Raw genomic sequence first — 18710 nt, 5'->3', positions numbered from 1 at the left:
GTCGACACACGTGCTGTAGGTTTACGTATTACGTCAGACGATAGAACAGAAGGGTGTGGGAAGATGTTTGAATCAGTAAAGGAAGAAACTCAAGGAATCATGTTGATATTTATCTCTGTCTTTTCACATCATACTGTCTGAAAGAATCCAGCTTATACAAAAGCCAATTTAGGGTGATCTTTTTAAAAAAATGCAAACTCAGTATTTTTTTACTCTAATGAAATCAGCATTTCAAAGAGAATAATTCAAGGAGTTTGTTCAATATGGTAGTGGTTTAATTATTACTATATTTTTTGAGACAGAGTCTCACTCTTGTCACCCAGGCTGGACTGCAGTGGTGTGATCTCAGCTCACTGCAACCTCCGCCTCCCAGGTTCGAGGGTTTCTCTTGCCTCAGCCCCCCAAGTAGCTGGGATTACAGCTACTTTCTTTAGAAAGATTTAGAAGAGATTCTGCCTTTCTTGTGAATCTATTTTCCTCTTTCAGTGATGTTTTCTAATTATCTCACATGCTATCTTGCTGATCTTCTCTTTTGCATATTCCATACCTATTAATCCTTTTTAAAGGATTAACTAAATCCTTTAAAAGTAGCTGGGCCCATCACCGTGCCCGCCACAATTGCCCAGCTAATTTTTATTTTTTTATTTGTATTTTCAGTAGAGACGGGGTTTCATCATGTTGTCCAGGCTGGTCTTGAACTCCTGACCTCAAGTGATTTGCCTGCCTCGGCCTCCCAAAGTGCTGGGATTACAGGCATGAGCCACCGTGCCTGGCTAGTTTAATTATTTTTTATTTTTCTAGCAGTTCGAATACTATATATATGTAAGATTTTAAATTTTGTGATAGTGTCTTGGTTTCTTTAAATATACTTCTATTAGAGATTAAAATCAGTATCATAGCCATAACCCTAGATTAGTTGATTTTTTACTCAGATTCCTGATGACAAATACAATTCATAAATGATGGACACCTAATTCCTGATGCAAACCAATATTTACAATGATCAAATTCTGAAAATTTCACTTGTTGGAAATGAAATCTAGCTTACAATGTCTACATTAAGGCCTAGAATTTCCTACATGATTCAGCTCCAGGGTAGTTGTGGTGTCACCAACAGACTTCGTCTTTAGGATCTCTTAGGGTTCAACGGCTGGATCAAACTTGAGGAAAACACTTCAGTAGGTTCTAGAATAACTCATTGAAAGTGACTCACTTCAGGAAGCAATGTGAATACAGAAAGAGCCACTCATGTAGCGCATGCTGACCGGTGGTCTGATAGACTGGATTTAGCAGCAATGGCTGGATTGTAGAGGCATGTTAGGCCCTCAGACTGATAAAACTAGGAAATGGGCAATACTTAACTGTTGATGAGATTCTGCCTTTCTTGTGAATCTATTTTCCTCTTTCAGTGATGTTTTCTAATTATCTCACATGCTCTCTTGCGGATTTTCTCTTTTGCATATTACATTCCTATTAATCCTTTTTAAAGGATTAACTAAATCTAAAATATCAGACCATAATTTCTATTATAACTTCTTAGAGAATAGTAGATCATTTGTCTTAACCTAAACTCTCAGGAAAAATGCAAATGTTTTTCATACGTATTTCCTGTTATGGTCTATTCTTAAAATACATTTTTTACAGTTATCCTTTTTCTATTAACTTCTTTTTTTTTTTTTTTTGAGACGGAGTCTCGCTCTGTCGCCCAGGCTGGAGTGCAGTGGCCGGATCTCAGCTCACTGCAAGCTCCGCCTCCCGGGTTCCCGCCATTCTCCTGCCTCAGCCTCCGGAGTAGCTGGGACTACAGGCGCCCGCCACCTCGCCCGGCTAGTTTTTTTTGTATTTTTTAGTAGAGACGGGGTTTCACAGGGTTAGCCAGGATGGTCTCGATCTCCTGACCTTGTGATCCGCCCTCCTCGGCCTCCCAAAGTGCTGGGATTACAGGCTTGAGCCACCGCGCCCGGCCTAAAAACTTCTTGATTGGGCCTGGCGTGGTGGCTCACGCCTGTAACCCCAGCACCTTGGGAGGCCGAGGAGGGCGGATCACAAGGTCAGCAGATCGAGACCATCCTGGCTAACATAGTGAAACCCCCTCTCTACTAAAAATACAAAAAATTAGCCGGGCGTGTTGGCAGGCGCCTGTAGTCCCAGCTACTCAGGAGGCTGAGGCAGGAGAATGGCGTGAACCTGGGAGGTGGAGCTTGCAGTGAGCCAAGATCGCACCACTGCACTCCAGGCTGGGCGACAGAGTGAGACTCCGCCTCAAAAAAACCCCCAAAACAACAAAAAAAACTTCTTGATGATATGGCTATGTTCTGACAGTGTTGTGATGTTCCAGCAGTATGGAAATGCTGTTACGGTTGGTAGTGCTGTAATGGTGTGATGATGTGTTGTGACTGGTGGTGCAGTGATGGTTGGGGTTGCAGTGATGGTTGGTGATGGTGGTGTGAAAATCTATTCATTGCTGCCATAATCATTCAGTGCTGTGAATGACTATAAATGGCTGGCTATAAATGACTGGGTACCAGCCCTGTATGTAACATTCAGAATTGTGAAGATAATAATAAATGGGTTAAATTAACTTAATTTTAAAATTATCTAATCAATTTCATAGATATTTGCCATCAAGAGGAATATTTTGCACATGTACATAAATATAAACTAGGAAGAGAAAAGCATAGCAGTAGGAAGCTGATAGCATAGAGGAATATCTTCCATAGAGCTCTTTAACTCACTTTCTTTGGTTTCTGAAGATTCCGGTCCTGATGTCTGAATTTACCATAGCCCACCTGTATATCAAAATATTCACTGCTAACAAACAAAAGCCCATTTAAAAATTATTATTTTTTTATAAATATATTTACTGAAATGAGTGTCCAATGCAACTAGTGATTCCACTGCAATAATTGGCAATTAAAATCAATGAAACTATATTGGTTGTATATAGTCTCTGATTTATTGTATTAACTCATCCTATTAGATAAATCCAGATGTTTTCAAATGACTGAAAATGACATCTTGACATGTACTTAATAAATACATGTGGTCCTATGATATATTTATATCGAATTAAAGATTTTCTAACAGTTCAACTTTAAAAATTGCTTATTTCTTGTGGATTTTAAATTACATTTTTATACCAATCCTTACTAGGTAATTTTGTTTTGACTTTTTAGAAATTTTTATTTCCATAGGTTTTTGGGGAACAGGTGGTATTTGGTTGCATAAGTCAGTTCTTTAGTGGTGATTTGTGAGATTTTGGTGCACCCATCACCTGAGCAGCATACACTAAACCCAATTTGTAGTCTTTTATCCCTCACCCCTCTCCCACCCTTTCCCCCAAGTCTCCAAAGACCATTGTATCATTCTTATGCCTTTGCATCCTCGTAGCTTAGCTCCCACTTATGAGTGAGAACACACAATGTTTGGTTTTCTATTCCTGAGTTACTTCACTTAGAGTAATATTCTCCAGTTCCATCCGGGTTGCTGCGAATGCCATTCATTCATTCATTAGTATTCTATTTTGTGTGTGTGTGTGTGTGTGTATGTGTGTGTATACACAGAAATATACATATATATATATATACACACCACAATTCCTTTATCTGCTTGTTGATTGATGGGCATTTGGGCTGGTTCCATATTTTCGCAATGTGAATTGTGCTGCTATAAACATGGATGTACAAGTATCTTTTTCATATAATCACTTCTTTTCCTCCGGGTAGATACCCACCAGTGGGACTGTTGAACAAATTGTAGTTCTACTTTTAGTTATTTAAGGAATCTCCACACTGTTTTCCATAGTGGTTGTACTAGTTTACATTCCCACCATTAGGAAATTTGGTTTCCTAATCACCACATCCATGCCAACATCTACTGCTTTTTTTTTTTATTATGGCCATTCTTGCAGGAGTAAGGCAGTATCCCAAGGCAGTTTTGATTTGCATTTTTAAAATTTTTATAAACTTTGAGGCTTGATGTATTCCAACTCTAGAAATGTCCTAAATTCAGAAAACATATGGCTTTCAAAACTGTCTCCCTCTCTGTGTGTGTAGGGTTAGGTACACACACACACACACACACACACACACACACACACACAAATATGTATTTACTATATCCATATTCCATCAGAAGCTATCTGCAGCTCATACGAGGGCCAAGTGAAAATGTGGCATATAGCTTCTGAATTTCAGTCTCCCCTTGGTATAAATCTTGTGTCCCAGAACTTAACATTCTAGGTAATCCCAATTATTGTCATTAAAACAAACAAAGAGCAAACACACACTCCTGAGATTTTAATATAGCAATGCACACACTATTGTTCATGTCTCTTCAATTCAATAGGAGGCCAGATACGGAGAAAGAACATTGCCAGATTTCCTTGGACCCAAGCCCTGACAGTAGTTACTGGAGCTAGTCCAACTCATCCCACACGGGCCCTGCCTCTTCCCATGTTCCCTCAGCTCCATTTCTCGTTTCCACCTCACTGACTCCTTGTCTTTTGGCTTTTCCCTTTAGAGTTCGAAATTCAAGCTGTCAGGTCTAATCATGACATCTGCCTACTGTGTATACAAAGGAAAAGGAAATGCCAGTGGGGACTGCCATTTCAGTTTACCACCATGATACCTCCTCTTGGAATCTGCAGAATTTATGCACAATAGAGCAAAAAATGCAAAGCAAAGCGTTCATTTTATAAGTTCACTCTGTATGTGCATGACATTTTGTCTTAGCTTTTAAGGAGATGAAGTTAGTGCAGTCATTATCATATATTTTTGCTCATCCTAGAAACTTAAGGGATGCTTGATGCATTGAATTATTAAATAGAACTTTAAAGGGCATTAGCTGATCAAAAGGATGAACATATTCAGAATGAGTCACTTTAGCCAAAAATAGGAACTAAGGTGATGAGATAGATTTTATAGTGACCTACAGACACATGTAAGAAGACAGACTATTAATGTAATGAATATAAATCATGCGATATGATACTGAAATTAAATTTGAGCTATAGAAATGTAGAGTGACAATATCTTAGTAGAGTGACAATATCTTAGTAGAGTGAAAGTTTATTAAAAACATTTCGAGTGTGATTCTTTGTCTCATGAGTTCAGGGATGGTTTCTTTCACTCAGATCAAACGTTGGGAAGAATAGAACTGTAGTTTGCTAATAGACGTGGCATTTATAGTTTTGCACTGGTAACTTGTGTTTCATGGGATCATCCTTTTTGTGCCACTTCTAATAAACTGCATGAGTATATTTTATGGTGAATGTTGGTTGTCTTCATGTAAGTTATTTTCTGTTAAAAAATTGGGCTGGGCACAGTGGCTCATGCCTATAATCCCAACACTTTGGGAGGCCGAGGAGGGCAGATCACGAGGTCAGGAGATCGAGACCATCCTGGCTAACACGGTGAAAGCCTGTCTCTACTAAAAATACAAAAAATTAGCCAGGCGAGGTGGTGTGCGCCTGTAATCCCTTTTTTTACCTATACAAGAATAGCAATTGTTCTAATAGACTTCTCGACATCAACGATCTAGGGCAATAATCTAGGAAGTGGAGTGACAATACCTTTCGGATTACTGAGGGACAAAAAATGTCAAGCTCCAGTCCATACTCAGCTATATTACCATTCAACAAAGAACACAAAATAAATATATATTCAGACATGTAGGGCCAATAGAGTTTCCAAACCACAGATTCTCGCTAAAAGTACTACAAAAGGTAAACTTCAGTAAAAAGCAAATAAATACAGACAGAAGATTTTGGATTGAATGTCTGTTCCATGCCAGAGAAGAAAGTGAACTGAAAAATGATTTTTAAAATGTTTACCAAATTTAATTAATTTGTGATCATGAAAATACTAATGTTTCACATAAAAATGAGAAGAAATTAAAAGACAAAGAGCAAAGTTGAAATATACCAAGATCCTGGCTGGGTGTGGTGGCTCACATCTGTAATTCTAGGACTTTGGGAGGCAGAGGCAGGTGGATCACTTGAGCTCAGGAGTTTGAGACTAGCCTGGGCAATGTGGGCAAAACCCTGTCTCTACCAAAAATACAAAAACTTAGCTGGGTGTGGTGGCACGCCATCTGTGGTCCCAGTTACTTGAGAAGCTGGGGTGGGAGGACTGCTTGAGCCTAGGAGTTCAAGGCTGCTGTGAGCATGAGCGCAGGAGGTGATCGCACCACTGCACTCCAGCCTGGGCGACAGAATAAGACTTGTCTGAGAAACAAGCAAAAACCCCCCTCCAAGATCCTTGTAGTTTTGGCAGAAGGTTAGAGATATTGAATATTGTCATACTTTGTTAGCAAAATATACAATTAATACATATTTATATAAATTATAAAATTATAAATTATGTTTAAATATATAATTATAAATATTATAATTATATAATAAAATTATATAATTTCATCCAACAAATTATAAATTATATAATTATAAAATTTATATAAATTATAAAAATATATAATTAATACATATTTATCTTAGAGAAAAGCTCAAATTTTTCTCTGAGAGGTTGAATAAACTATCCTATGAACAGAATGACCAGGAGGAAATCAGTAACAGGAAATGAACAAATGAACAATGGTGAGAATTATAAAGTAGGCATAACTATAATGAGCAGAGAGATGTTTTAAAACAAGAAAAGTTTGAAACTACCAATGAAATGAGATATGTAGAAAAACATACCTTCCATGCATTATCTTAAGAAAAAGCTATCTTTTTTTTTAAAAAAAAAACTTAAACCAACAACTTTTAAAGCAAATAAATTTTTATTCTAGTCTCTCATTAAATTCCTCCAGATGACAAGACTAGATATTTTTACAGGTAACTTCTAACAAAACATTAAGGCAAATTATTCAGAGGACATAGCAAAAAATATACTGATGCAATCTATTTTATAAAGTGAATGCAATTCTATTAACAACTTTAGACAAGGAAAATTAAAATGTAGATCAATTTTACTTATGAATACGTTTTAAACTCACCAGAAACACAGAAAAGAATAGCAGTATAGTAGTATTTAAAGGAAATACAGCATGGGCAGGTGAAAGTTATCACAGGAATGCAAAATTGGTATAGCAATAGAAAAAACATCCTTGAGATTGTTCACTTTAGTAGGGTGAATGACAATATGCTCAGCACAATAAATGCAGAAAAAGCATTCCAAAATTTGGCTCATATTTATGGTAATAATCCTTAGTAAAGTGGAAATTTTTTTTAACTTTAATATCTATTAAAAGTGGTTATTTTGTGGTAAAAAATTAGATACATTCTCATTCTATTTAGTAATCATCCCTAGCACTTAGTATTGCTCTAGAGGTTTTAATCAGATCTAAGACATTTGAATTGGAAAGGAAGATGCAAAACGTTTGGTATTTGAAAATAGTAGAGAATTTTTGTAAGATGGAGAAAAATAATATAGTAAAACAATAGATACCATTCATATTAACAAAAACCCTATACGATATTGGGAATACATTTAACATAAGTTGTTCAAGATCTTTTTAGGAAAAAGCTATACAAAGGTTATAAAAAGGACAAAATCAGAATAAATGGAGATGTATATCCTTTTGCTAAATGGGAAAAGCAAATACAAAAATGTCAATTGTACTCAGATTAATTTAAAGACTCAATGTCATTCTACTCCAGTTGGCAATGGGCATTTGAAACTAAAAGGTGACCCTACTTCACATGGAAGAGAAAAATATCCAAGAGAATTCTAAATAAGATAAAAGAGGAGGAAAAGGAGAAAAGAGAGGAGATGAAGTCACCTTACCATATCTAATAGTTTTTATAATGCTAAAAGCATAAGTGGTAATTAAAATAATATTTTCCGGGGATAGAAAATTGAGAAGGAGAGGATCAGAAGCCATGTAAATTTGGAGCATAATATGTAATACTGGTGACACTATTAATCATTCAGGGAATCATTCAGGGAATAATGGACTAGTCAATAAATGAGAGCTTATATCAGGACCTTATAAAATTAATTCTATATGGTTAAAGTTTAAGTAAGAAAAGGAAATCCTCAAATATTTAGATGATAGTGTAGAATTACATTTCTATGACCTTGGATTAGGAAAAGTTATTTTTTCACTGTTTTTTGTTTGTTTGTTTGTTTTGTTATATTAAGACACAAAAGCAAACACCTACAAGAAAAAATTAATATATTTTACAAGAATAAGTTATTAAAATTGTGTACAACCAAAGATACTATAAAGTGCAAAAACAAATATCTAGAACAATGTATTTGCAATACATATAATTGAAAATGCATATATAATTATATAATTATATAATATACATATAGTTGTAAAAGAATATGTAGTACATACGTAGTACACAGATTATCTGTCTATCTATCTACCTACCTACCTACCTACCTACCTACCTACATACCTATCTACATTTACTGTAGCGTTATCTGCGATGGCAAATATTGGAAAACACCTAAGTGTCTGTAATTTAGAGAACATATTTTAGTGTGTCTATAAGATGTGATACTATATAACAGTCAAAAAGTGGAAAATAGTTATTTATTTTGCATTGGTTGCAAGAAAACTCACAACCAAATACCTCACCTGAAAAAAATTTAAAAGATTCTGTGGTTTGTCTTTTATATACTAATCTTACAAATAGCTTTACATTTTCCTGCACCTATTTTATTTCTTGGGATCACTTTGGAAGGAAGTAACAGTAGAAACAGGGGCCTAGGTAAAACACTGCTACAGCCATCTTAGCAGTGGATGAAGATGGCCAGTCAGAGGGGTAGTAGGCAAGGAGAATGACGTTGAATCCACAGCCTGTAGGCAAGCTTGGGTACATAAGTTGCAGGGCTTAGTGCAAAAATAAAAATGTGAGGCCCCTTGTTCAAGAATTTAAAAGTTTAGGGTACAAAAAAATAGAAAGAATGAATAAAGCCTGTGATTTGATAGCATAATAGGGTGACAATAGTCAATAATAATTTAATTGCAAATTTAAAAATAACTAGAAGAGCATAATTGGATTGTTTGTAATACAAAGGATAAACGCTTGAGGGGAGGGGTAGCCCATTCTCTGTGATGTGATTATTATACATTGCATGCCTCTATCAAAGATCTTATGTACCTCATAATATATATATATACCTCCTAGGTACCCACAAGGATAAAAAATAAAAAAGTCAATCTCTCTCTCAAAAAAAAAAAATTAAAAGTTGAAAATGGCAATAGCCAAGCATTAAATGAAGCATGAGGGCTTTGTAAGCAAGGATTGTCCCTGTGTGACTCCATGGGTCACGTGCTTGTGAAGCCAGCCTTGGTGCAGAAGACAGAAGGGATATGATGGTACTTGGTTTGTGTCTTGGAAAGTAGGTGAATTGTGGTGCAAATATTGCCCTGGAACAGAGGGGGTCGAGCAGAGCGCCTACAGTGGGAAACTTGAGAACATTGACATTTCGGGGGTCGATCAGAGTGCCTACAGTGGGAAACTTGAGAACATTGACATTTCAGGGGTCGGCAGAGGAAGAGAACCTGTAAGGTAACAGGTAATGACACTCACTATGGAAAGAAGACAACCAAGAGAGCATGGTACCATGGACGCCAAGAGAAGAGAATTGTTCTCTGAGGAAGACCTGGTCAACAGTCTTCAGAGATGGCTAAGCCAAGCAGTGAATGATTAAGTCATTAGATTAACATTTAAAAGGTATGTGGGAACTTTGAGGAATAACTGTTTTAGTGGAGCACTGGAAACCAAAGCAAAATTGCATCAGATCGAGGAGTCAGCTGGAGGTGTGAATGCAATAGGAGGAGAGAACAACTGAGAATGCATTTAAATTGCCTTGGCTGTGAAGGAAAGGACAGAGATAGGCCAATGGTGGGAGGGGAATGTTGGGCCAAAGAAAAGTTTGTTTTTGTTTTTCAAGATGACAGAGGCATACAACATACTAACATGTGCACAGGACATGGTGAGTGGAGAGGGAGAGCTGAAAATCCAGAGGCAGTGGAGGAAATACTTGGTAGAGGGAGAGTCCTGAAGGAGGCAGGAGAGTCCAATGCAGAGCAGGTAGAGGAGTCGTGTTTAGAAGAAGTCTCTTCTCCTGCATTTTTGGAGGAACAAAGCAAGAGAGCACTGGTGTGGGCCAAGTCTGTTTGTTAATTTACAAACAGGAAGCTGCAATGGTTTCCATCTCACTTCCGTTTTCTCTGTGAAGAGGTAAGGCCATTTGTGGGAATGATAAGGGAAGAGGAATGGTCACAGGCTTATAGGTGTGGAGAGTTTCCCTTGAGCATGGGAGGAAATGATGACTAGGAATTCCAAATGGAATCAAGGGCCCAGGGGAGGAATAGGACTGTGGATCTGAAAAAATATCTTCCTGTGTGTTTGTGTGATTTTTCTCCAATCACGCTCCCATACCAAGTGTGTGCAGGGAAGAGGTACAGCTGAACTGATCCCAAAATATGGATTCACCATGTGGAGGAAAAGAGATGGACAATGGCTTCAGGATTTGGGTATTGGCATGCGTATGGTTGAAGTAGTAAGACTTGGAGTTCGAGCTGAATAGGAAAAAAAGTGAATACAGTAAGAAACACATGGGAGTGAGGCAGAGGCTTATGGAGTCATTGAGAGATGGAAGATTTCACATAGTCAGAATTGGTGTGAAAATGCAGAAGGGAGGAATAGAAAGTGGGAGGGAAAAGAAACTGTGGCCACAGGGACTTTGGTGGAGTTGGACCATCAGGATGATGGCCAGAGCCAGACCAGGCCATGGTTTCCACGAGTAGGATGACCACAAGGCCAAGAGGCTCAAGCCTCTCACAAAGCCTGGAGCGGAAGGAGGGGAGGCCATGACCCGGGTGGCCATGTATTTGAGGAATGAAAGACGTAGCCAGGAGACTGGTCACTCCCAGAAGCAAGGGGAGGGATTTGATAACACAGTTGAGTAGTAGAAGCATCGAAAAAGAAATGATTTGTGCAAGAGAGCAGAAGAATAACAGCTTGGAAACAAACATTAAGGACGTGTTGTCCTGAAGGGTGCAGTGTGGCGGGACACATAACCTCTGCAAAAAGAACCATCAGAGCATCCAGCAGAGCCTCACTGAACAGAGGAAAGCCTGTGCTCGCTAGCACAGTTACAGTACACCCCGGACTGAGGATCAGTGGCAGGAGGGGTGAGCACAACTTCTCTGATAGTCTGGCTGAATGCAGAACTCAGATGGAAAGTAGGCTCAGGAATGTAAATAAGAACTCTTCTTGAGATAAGCCGATAGAAATATCCTTTTTCTGAAATGAGAGTGTGATAGCCACAGTGGTTTTGATATTATTCTACACAGTCCCTCTCTGGAGTTTTGGTAGTTACACACTGAGTTAATTTAAGAAGCTGCCGAATTGTTTGCCAGAGTGACTGTCCCATTCTACTTGCCCACTAGCAATGTCCACATGACCCACTTTCTCTGCATCCTCACTAGTATTTGGCAATGTCACAATTTTTTATTTTAGACGTTTTAATAGGTGTGTAGTGGAAAGGCAAAGGAGCTAGAAGGGCTAAAGCAATTTTGAAAGAGAAAAAATAAAATAAAAGGCATAAGGCTGCCTGGTTTCAAAATTTATTATTCAATGAGAGTAATCAAGACTGTGTGGTATTGGCAGAGTTAGACGCATAGACTAATGAAACAGAGGAGGGACCTCAGAAAGACCTACACAGATATGCCTGACCGGTCTTCGACAAAGATGCAAAAGCAATTCATTGGAGGAAAGATAGTCCTTCATCAAATGACGCTGGGACAATCAAACATTCCAGACCCAATCTTCACACCTCATACAAAAAATTAGCTCTAACTAATCATTTCATTTGAAACTTTTAGAAAAAAAAGGGAGAAAATCTTTGAGACCTAAAGCGAGGCAAAGAATTCTTGGAGGAAAAACTGACAAACTAGTCTTCGTTAAAATCAAAAAGTTTTGCTTTGCAAAGGATCCTTTAAGAGGGTGAAAAGACAAGTTACAGATTTGGGAGAAAAAATTTGCAAACTAAAAATCTGACAAAGGACAGGTGTCTATAATATATACAGAAATCTCAAAACTGAACAGCAAAAACAGAAACAATTCCATTAGAAAATAGCGAAGGCTGGGAATTGGTGGCTCCGATGTCTCCCCATAGTCAGAAGTGTGGTGCTATCCACCTTAGCTTAGTACACAGGACAAAGGGATTGCTTTTACCCTCCACTGATTAATCCCAAACTTTGTAATGTGGAACACCCACAGAGACACTGCTTTGGAGAAAAGGTCTGGAAGGATAGAAAGAACTCCAGTATGAGGGAACACAACTGCTAAACTAATTAGAACTTAGAATTCTAATTCTAAATTCAAATTAAGAGTTGAGGAAACACCAGAATCTTTTAATTTTGCATTTCGGATCCTCAAGCATTTCTAGATAGTGCAGAAGCTAAAGATACCAATGAGAGGCTAGCAGACCACTAAGGGGCCACTGTTCGTGCACCAAGGGGCTGCTAAGATGTGTCTCTTTTGGACCCCATTTCCCAGGTGCCTGGTGTCCAGTGGTGAACTACACATTGTAACTCGTGTATCTGAATTGAGCTTGATTATTATTGCGTTATAAAGCAAGATGCAGGAGTATTTTTGGTCACTTGAGGCTTGCGCTTTCTTAAACATGCAGTTAAGAACAATATTGTCCTTGGTCCACCTTCTGTTATTTCTTTTATGTTGATGATTCTATAGAGGTGAAGAGTGTTTAGAAACTTTATGGAATAAAATCTTGGCTGTCTAAAACGAAGACTTCCCCAAATTTAACATTATTTCAAAATCTCTTGAGGAAGAATATAGCTATACATTTCTCGAGTATGAGAGTACCCTTTATCTTTGCTTATTTACCAGTGTGGAGGCTTCATAAATGAACTCCTAACAATGACCTTGCTACTCAGCTTAATATTCTGCTTCAATTCTTGAGTCAATTGCTAACAGATAAATACATTTTATTGTCACAGACCAATGAACTTATTGTTAAACTCTTGAGTAAAAACAAGATTTTGTTTTGTTTTTATTTTTCAACACAGCTTTTATCGGTAGTCATGATACCGCATTAGATATTTAAAATATATGTGCTTATGTTTCTCTTGTTTGAAAGCAGAATGAGTTTTTGAAACATAGAAATAAACCCCTACATTAAAGATAAAACCACTCAATTTAATGAGAGTTTATCCCAGGTGAAAAACCAGAAGATTGGATGCATTAAAAGTAACTTTAAAAGGAGTCAAAAATATTCTTTTACATAGTGAGGTTTAAAAGAGAAACTATAACTGATGTTAGCAGGCTTTTCTACTTCTGAAACACAGCTCATTCCATTAACCCTATTTATGTCTACATTTTGTCAAACACACCTTACAATTACTAAGTCCAGGCAGTCATGGAGTTGAGCTATTGTCAGCTTCCTTGGTCTCCCTTGTAGTCATCAGTAATTGTAAAACATAGAAAATGCTTCTGTTGGCTGCGATTCTTACCAAGGAAGAGACTGTGAAGACAGCTGTACATAGCAGATGAACTGGTAACTTAATGAGACCAGAATGTTATAACAAGTTTAGAAGTGAACATTCTTGAGAGGAAAAGTAGCTCAAGTTTGTGATAGGAATCCCCCAATTAGTAATTTAAACAGAAGCTCAGTTAATTATAGTATATTAATAAAACTATGAGGTAATCTTTAAATTCTGAACTCACTTTCCTGCAATATTATGGAAGAATGTGTCTTATCCTTTCTTGTGTGTTTTTATAAGAACTAGTTTGAACTAATCCTGTACAGAAAATCCACCTCCATCTGAAAAGCAAGGTTCTTTCTGTTGCTGAACATATCAGATTTCTGACAATGAATCCATTGTTCAAGATAGAAAATATTTTCATAATAAACCTGCAAGAAGTATTCAAGATGTATAAACTTGTTCACATATACGAGAACAAAGTGATCTTTTATCAGTACTTCTGATGGCACTATTACACATTTAAAATATCTGCATTGTGCTTATACCATATTCACCTGTCTAATTGTGTTGTAAGCAATTTTTAAAACAGTAATTGTCATTGTAAAAGCTGTGCACTTCATTTTCTAAGAATTAAATCAGCCTAAAAACCTATGACCCGTGGATTATCCAGTAAAATGCAAGAGAGAAGCAGAGAAATTTGAACCTGTCATTCCAATTAAAAAGGAATTTATAGTCCAAACTAGCATTCATAATTTCAGAGAAAATATAAAAAAACAGGGCCAGGCAAATAGGCTCACTTATTTTGTCCAGTTGTTCAGGGACAGTTCAGTTTAATGATCATTTCATTTATTTATTCAGCTCTTCTATCATTCATTCATAAGTTACTTACTTATTCCTTGGGGGACAGTAATGAAGACAGTAGCGAGTAAAGAGTAGGGAAAACTGCCCTAGAGTACCTTGAGTAATTTGGTGGAGGAAGCACAAGGAAGTGCCTTGTGCACTTCCACGGGAACTCATGAATTAAGCCAATTCAGAAGGTCAGGGAGAGAGGTCTCTGAGGAAAATGTGTTTAAGTATAAATGGATGAGATTGTTTCGCATTTGAAATGGAATCGATTAGGGATTTCCATGTGAAATGTCTTGGTGTAAATCTGAAGATACTGATGTGACCAGAGTAATTTAACAACCGACTAGCCCAGATCCCTTGAGGACAGGACCATGTGCTGTGCGTCTTTGTGTTTTTGGCACCCAGCAGTCTGCCAAGAGTGTGGTGCACACATAGTACATGCTATTGAAATAATTAATAAATAAACAAAAGTACTGCCCAGTTTGTTGCTTTTGGAAAACATGCCAATTTAGGTAACATATATTTTCAATTATCGATAAATTTTTTTTTTTTTTTTAAGATGGAGTCTGGCTCTGTCACCCAGGCTGGAGTGCAGTGGCCCCATCTTGGCTCACTGCAAGCCCTACCTCCTGGGTTCACCCATTCTCCTGCCTCAGCCTTCCAAGTAGCTGGGACTATAGGTACCCACCACCACACTAACTTTTTTTTTTTTTTTTTTTTTTTTTTAGTATGGCTTACCATGTTAGCCAGGATGGTCTTGACCTCCTGATCCGCCTGCCTCAGCCTCCCAAAGTGCTGGGATTACAGGCGTGAGCCACCACGCCCGGCCAAAGAGCATGACTTTTGAAAAATCTTATTTTTAAATTTTGTTTTACACTGTATTTCTGATTTACTGGATTTGTTGAAACTTAACGTGTCTGTAGACTGATTTGTATTTCCTCAAAGCTAAGCTGGATTTTGATATAAGCCGTTTTGCTACTATCATTGGGTAATACTGGCTTAATCTAGGCAAATACAAACGGATCTGGGTTCTAGAATTGCCTGGACTCCATTTTAAATGTGAAAGTTCTTCTATGCCTTTTTATAATCCTTTTCTTGAATGTTATTTATTTTGATCATGATGCTTAATTCTTACTCAGAACTTGCTAAGTAGAAAAAAATTAAAATTTCTTTTACTTTATGAAAAAGTCAAATATTTCCACTTTTTATGTTTTCTTCTTATGTTTCCCCTTTTCTCTCCAATATTACCATCTGCTTGTTTTATTCCTGTTCCCAGTGATACCCGCAGTGAAATTTCCATCCACAGTCTCTGTTGATTTATGCTCGGCTGTGTTTATTTCTGGCATTGCTAACTTTCTTGATATGTCTGGGACTTGGGCTTATTACACTAACTCTAGGTTCAGGTTTCCTTCTCACAACATTTACTCCACACCTACTTTGAACTTTTCTTAAGATGAGAGCTTAAATTACTAAATACGTTTCTTTCCCACTACAGATTTCAGGGCGGAAAAGAAGTGGTTACAGGGGAGAAAGAGAGTTCAAAATGTTCAAAAATGCCCAACTGTTTTCAAAACTTGGAAGTGAGGACAAGCATTTTTCTTTAATTGAACTTCAGATAGATCAGTCACCCTAGCAGTGGTTACCCTGGGGCATGTTCCCAGCATCCATTAGGCTGGTTGGCATTTGAATTGGTGACGCACTTCTCTCCAAACCCCGATAGATACCTGATGTTTAAATGGGCTTGTGGATTGCAAACCTTGCAAATGTCCTTAGAAGTCACAGAGTGTGCCTGGGTGAAAAGGAGGATCTGCTCACGGGTGGCCAATGTTTGTTTACAACAAAGGCCTGGGCTGGGAGTTTTAGTGGTGACCAACCACTCACTTTGCAACAGATCACTGATGAAATTTGATTGTGGAACTTTCTTTTTGAATCCAGCTGTTAGTTTACATCCTGAAGGATAAGACTTGATCACTCTGCTAATTTTATCCTCCCTGATATAACTGCAGATGTTATTCAGATTTATAGGCAACTGACTGTCCTAAAATTTTACAGTTAATTGTCTCCAGAGATGTCATCTACATATGTGGATATCAGGGACAAGGTGCAGGTGATCACTGTCGAGAATCCTCGTCCAGGCCTTTGCAGCAAGCAAGTATTTGCTATAGAAGAGCAGGTTGCCTTATGACTCAGGTGAACCCTATGGTTTATAAGGAAGATGACTTGTTTAACCACACAAGTCTTCGCTTCAGGAATATTTACAATGCCTCCACAAGGTGGAAAACCTTCAGGTATTATCCCCATATACCTCCGTTCGAGAGAACGATTATCCACATCCTATGATTAAAGGATGTGGATAAGCTTCATACAACGCAGCAGCGGCCAAAACAGCAGCAGCAAAACTTTGACAGTGGAAAAAGCTCCAAGTCTGCGGTTTTATTTTTGTTTAGTTAGAGATGGAACGCCACACAGTAAATCTATCAGTTCCAAGTGCCAAATTAATAGAAGTGTTAGTGTGGCATTGAATTAGCAAAATGAGAAGCAGGGAATTGACAAAGAAAATGAATTATCATGCATCTTCTTATAAATTCAATAAGGAGATGCAAGAAATAAATCACCTGAACGGAACAAGGGCCAGATGGTGAATATGCATGTGCACGCGCATGTGTATTTATCATCCTCTGACATGGAGACTTAGCATAAGGTAGGGCTGGGGTGCAGTGGGCCAGGAAATAAGCTTGCAGTTCTTCTCGGTGTCCTTGAGCTTGAGGTAGTACTGCTGCGGTGTGTGCAGCGTGCACTTGGTCTCATCATCCACAAACACCTCCATGGGATCCTGCGTGGACTCCCTGCACACAGGCCAGATCTCCTTGCTGGAAGTGGCGAGGCTGAGGTGGTGGCTACAGTGATGTTTTGTGAATAAAGGAGAATGACCTAAAATGTGAAACGTTGTAATTACTAGTCACCATCTTGACAGGATTTACTTCTAGCTATAGCGCTCCAAAACTGGAAGGAGGGAAGAGAGAGATACGAAGATTTTTTCTTCCCTTGGAATACTTGGGTAAAATGACACATTCCAGATACACCAAGGGCCACCTATGTTCACAGAATAGCATCTACTCAAAGCCCATCTATTGTAGGATTGAGGCTGCTGCTAACGCAAGTTACTTGTGAAATGGGATAACATTTTAGGGTATGTATATAGGCTTTGGGGTCTAAATTTTCTTCCTTTATTCCATAAGTGGTGGTTTTAAAGTCTACCCGTTGCCTGAGTCAATTTCAAGATGTAGCAAGACACAGTCCCTTCCTTCACAAGATGAATATACTATCCAGTGTGACATATTTGTAATACCACTTGATAAATGCTATGGTGGACAAGCACAGACTTCTGTAGCATCACAGTCTAACTCAGGATTAGGGAAATGCTGAGGTCAGGAAAACCACTCAGAGAACATCATGTCTGACTCAGTCCCCGTGTGGATTCCTACTCTTCTTTCTGACCTTGAAATGTCAGAGCACTGTGGCACCCAGTCTTTGGTTCTCTTCCCTTTTCTATCTTTATAACCTAAGGCTGAATGAAGACCTATCATTTTAAATTGCATTAATGCACCAAACTCACGTCTCAGCTCTGCCATTGCCCTTGGTGTGGAGCCTCAGAGTTTCACCCGCTCACGCCCTCTGTAGGTGTCTGCAGGTAACACAGATTAAGCCTGTGCCAAACTGACCTTTGGTTTTGTTTGTTTTTTTACTTATATTCTTGTTCCTCCTCTTGTATTCCCAAGTTCACACCATTTACAGTGCTGCGTAGGCCAGAATGCCTAGAAAACACTCTTAACTCTTTGCCCTGCTTATGTTTTAAACAGATCACTTCTCACTATGTCCGTCAGCACCACCCCAATTCAGACACCCAGTCCCCAGAGTCAAATACCTAAATCGTCTTTTAAAGTCTCCCTGTGTGATGTTGTTGCCACAGGGTTCAAGCTTTGTCCTCTAACTCCTGCAGAGCTAGTAGCAAGATTCCATGTGCACCCTCTACTCATTGGTATGGCAATGACCTTGGGAATTGCATCCTCTCAATTCACAAAGTAGGAGGGCTTGCAGGATGGTTCCTGTTGACGGGGGCTGCTTTCTGAGAAGTCTCGCCAGCTCCATCCCTGCTTAACTTCTCAGTTTGGCTGTGTATTCTATTTTATTTTATTTTATTTTATTTTGAGGCAGAGTCTTGGTCTGTAGCCCAGGCTGGAGTGCAGTGGCGCAATCTCGGCTCACTGCAAGCTCCGCCTCCCGGGTTCACGCCATTCTCCTGCCTCAGCTTCCCGAGTAGCTGGGACTACAGGCGCCGCCACCACGTCTGGCTAATTTTTTTGTATTTTTCGTAGAGACGGGGTTTC

At 38.5% G+C, this 18710-nt stretch overlaps 1 pseudogene; it reads left to right on the top strand.

Moving 5' to 3' along the window:
- The window catches only part of LOC112610679, a 108983-nt pseudogene that overhangs the window by 58131 nt on the left and 32142 nt on the right, over positions 1–18710 (top strand).

This window comes from Theropithecus gelada, chromosome 17, assembly GCF_003255815.1.
Source record: "Theropithecus gelada isolate Dixy chromosome 17, Tgel_1.0, whole genome shotgun sequence".
NCBI lineage: Eukaryota > Metazoa > Chordata > Mammalia > Primates > Cercopithecidae > Theropithecus > Theropithecus gelada.
This window is presented reverse-complemented; position numbering and strand designations above follow the sequence as displayed.